We start from the raw sequence: 4,072 nt of genomic DNA on the forward strand, positions 1-4,072 counted from the left end.
GGCATACCAAGGCCGTCCCGAGCCTTACCAAGGCCGTCCCGAGGCATACCAAGGCCGTCCCTTGCGCGTCCCGTGCTGTCCCGTGCCGTCCTGAGCCTTACAAGGCCGTCGCATGCGCGTCCCGTGCCGTCCGAGCCTCACCAAGGCCGTCCCATGCGCGTCTCGTGCCGTCCCATGGCGTCCCGAGCCTTACAAGGCCGACCCACGCCTTACGAAGGTCGTCCCATGCCTTACAAGGCCGTCCCATGCGCGTCCCGTGCCTTACAAGACCGTCCCATGCCTTACGAAGGCCATCCCATGCCTTAGCAAGGCCGACCCATGCCTTACCAAGGCCGAACTATGCCTTACCAAGGCCGTCACATCGATCTCGGAGAAAGTACATCATCATGACATCGGAATACGGCCCCAACATCGATCTCGGAGAAAGTACATCATCATAACATCGGATCGGATGTGTATCCATCGAAGTTCCATCGACACTTCGAGAAGATCGAACATAGCTTCCTAGCATGTTAAAGGTTCGGTGCTAATGGGAACATAAAGATCCCACGACGTTCCAAACGAAAGTAAAGTGTTCCGTGCGTGTGAACTACGTTGTCCCATGTGCCGGCTCTCGACTCCTAAGATGTCCCATGTAAATGCCCTTCGTGGGAAAGAATGTCCCGTGCAAGACGCCTTGATGATCCCCATAAGGTGTCCCATGTGCGTCCCATGATGTCCCATGCGCGTCCCGTGCCGTCCGAGCCTCACCAAGGCCGTCCCATGCGCGTCTCGTGCCGTCCCGAGCTGTGCCGAGGCCGTCCCTTGCCGTCCCGAGCCTCGCCAAGGCCGTCCCGTGCCGTCCGAGCTGTGCCGAGGCCGTCCCATGCGCGTCCCGTGCCGTCCGAGCTGTGCCGAGGCCGTCCCGTGCTGTCCCATGCCGTCCCGAGCCTCGCCAAGGCCGTCCCATGCGCGTCCCGTGCCGTCCGAGCCTCACAAAGGCCGTCCCGTGCCGTCCCATGCGCGTCCCGAGCCTGACCAAGGCCGTCCCGTGCCTCACCAAGGCCGTCCCATGCGCGTCCCGTGCCGTCCCATGCGCGTCCCGAGCTGTCCCATGCCGTCCCGAGCCTTAGCAAGGCCGTCCCATTCGCGTCCCGTGCTGTCCCATGCGCGTCCCGTGCTGTCCCGTGCCGTCCCGAGCCTGACCAATGCTGTCCCGTGCGCGTCCCATTCTTTTGGCTCGGCTGGCCCGTGCATTCTATGGGGTCGTGGGACATTTCGAAATCCACCCGGGCCACTTCGACTCTCTCTTCATTAATACTATTGAGGTATTATTTATGAATTATTGGAGAAAAGAAACGGAGGAAAATATTTTTTTTTCTATTTTTTATGAATTTTCCGGTGTTTATTCACTTAAAAATTCATAGAAAAATAAATATTTATCGGAATCGCTATTATAATATATCAAAAAAATCCTTGCGAAAAGACCTTTCCGACGAGTATAAGTTTGCTGGATTCCGACGAGTAACGAAGGAGTAAAGGCCCAGTATGCTTGGTTAAAAAATTGATGTTTCCTTGTGAAAATAGGAAAAACAATAACTTTGCACTATAAGGGGGAGGGTTGAGCTCCTTCCCCAGAGCGTGCACAGCACTTGTGCTGGCACGTTCCCTAGTGCTCGCCAAGCACCATAGGGCATCCAAAGGGCAAAGCTCGGCCTACTACATGATGGGAAGCTTCTAATATGTCGGAATACGAAGAGATTTCGTGCGACCCGAAGCTCGGCTCGGGCGTCCCGGCCTGTCCCGAGCTGTGCCGAGCGCGTCCCAGGCCGTCCCGAGCCAAGTCTCGGGCGTCCCAGGCCGTCCCGAGCCAAGTCTCGGGCGTCCCAGGCCGTCCCGAGCCAAGTCTCGGGCGTCCCAGGCCGGCCCGAGCAAAGTCTCGGACGTCCCAGGGCGTCCCGAGCTGTGTCGAGGCCGTCCCAGGGCGTCCCGAGCTGTAGCGAGGGCGTCCCAGGCCGTCCCGAGCCAAGTCTCGGGCGTCCCAGGCCGTCCCGAGCAAAGTCTCGGGCGTCCCAGGCCGTCCCGAGCTGTGCCGAGGCCGTCCCAGGCCGTCCCGAGCAAAGTCTCGGGCGTCCCAGGCCGTCCCGAGCTGTGGCAAGGGCGTCCCAGGCCGTCCCGAGCTGTGGCAAGGGCGTCCCAGGCCGTCCCGAGCTGTGCCGAGGCCGTCCCGAGCCTAGTCTCTGGCGTCCCAGGCCGTCCCGAGCTATGGCGAGGGCGTCCCAGGCCGTCCCGAGCCAAGTCTCGGGCGTACCTGGCCGTCCCGAGCTGTAGCGAGGGCGTCCCATGCCGTCCCGGGCTGTCCCATGCGCGTCCCGTGCCGGCCCGAGCAACAGCTCGGGCGTCCCGTGCCTCGGCCCTTCCAAGTGGTGCTTCGTCGGACATCTCGATATCCACTCGAGCATTTTCGACCATTCTCCATATGTGGGTGTGTGGGTATTTATCAGGAATATTGGAGAAAGAATCGGGAAAAAAATATTTTTTTTCTATTTTTTTTGAATTTTTAATTGTTTATTCACTTAAAAATTCATAAAAAAATAAATATTTATCGGAATCGCTATTATTATATATCAAAAGAATCCTTGTGAAAAGACCTTTCCAACGAATGCAAGTTTGTTGGATTTGGACGAGTAACGAAGGATCAAAGGCCGAGTATGCTTGGTTAAAAATTTGATGTTTCCTTGTGAAAATAGGGAAAACAATAACTTTGCACTATATAGGGGAGGGGTGAGCTCCCTCCCCAGGCCGTGCACAGCCCTTGGGCTGGCAGGTGCCTTGGCCCTTGGGATGCAACATAAGGCATCCCAAGGGCAAAGCTCGGCACGGGGGTGGATGGGAAGCTTCCAAGAGTTGCCCAACTCATCCCCGACGTGGGAAATCGAAGAGGCGGCTGGGGGGGCCACGGGGGGGCACCACGGGCAAAAAATCAAAAACTCCCCAGCCTATGCCGGACACTTGGGGAAGCATCCCCGAAGGTGTCCGGGCTGCTGGGGGGGCCCGGGGGGCACCACGGGCCAAAAATCGAAAAGTCCCCATCCTATGCCGGACACTTGGGAAGCATCCCCGAAGGTGTCCGAGCTGCTGGGGAAGCTCATTAGGCACAAGAGTCCCTAGCCGGCCCCAAAGATGCGAAAGTGCTGCACCTCGGAAGCTTCCTTGGTGCAGCATGATGGCGAAGCGCACGTCGTGGGAGCTGAAGGGGCAGCTCCCGAGAAGCGACGTGCGCAGCTTTGGCGCGACCTAGTTGGATGGATTTTTCACGCACAGCGTGTCGGCCGGGACTGTCCCGCGTTGGTCTCTTGCGCCTCTGCAGCCTTTCGGGGCGAGCGGAGCGCATTTGAGCGACGCGGGCGGTTGACTGTCCGACGACGTGTTGGCGTGTGAGTGGTGTTTGGTTCGAGTGTGCTGTTGGGCTTCCTGCTGTTCGCATGGGAACCTTCGGCTCTCGTCCCTGTTCAGTCGGCTCCCGACACCTTCGAGTGCCGGGCCAATATACGGTTCCTGTGCTGCATACCTTCCGCGGAGGCAACGAGTTGAGTCCCACGTATTTGCCCCTCGCCCGCCACGATGCGGAGCGAGTCGGCCGACGCCGCGCTTCCCGCGTCCCCTGCGAGAGACGGCACTAACGTGCCGTCCTCCCCAGGATCGCGGGACTCGCGAGATGTCTCGGACGCAGAGCGCAAGAAGGGACGGGAGCGGGACCTCGGTCCAGCCCCCGCCGACACTACGGTTTCCGAACGACGACCGCCCTGCGCAGCCGCGGCCTCGCGGCCCGGATGCGCGGGGCGTCTCGAGAAGGAATGCTACCTGGTTGATCCTGCCAGTAGTCATATGCTTGTCTCAAAGATTAAGCCATGCATGTGTAAGTATGAACTAATTCAGACTGTGAAACTGCGAATGGCTCATTAAATCAGTTATAGTTTGTTTGATGGTACCTGCTACTCGGATAACCGTAGTAATTCTAGAGCTAATACGTGCAACAAACCCCGACTTCTGGAAGGGACGCATTTATTAGATAAAAGGTCGACGCGGGCTC

Source organism: Eschscholzia californica, unplaced genomic scaffold, assembly GCF_041429995.1.
Source record: "Eschscholzia californica isolate CP2 unplaced genomic scaffold, dmEscCali1.0.p SCAF_271, whole genome shotgun sequence".
Classification (NCBI taxonomy): domain Eukaryota; kingdom Viridiplantae; phylum Streptophyta; class Magnoliopsida; order Ranunculales; family Papaveraceae; genus Eschscholzia; species Eschscholzia californica.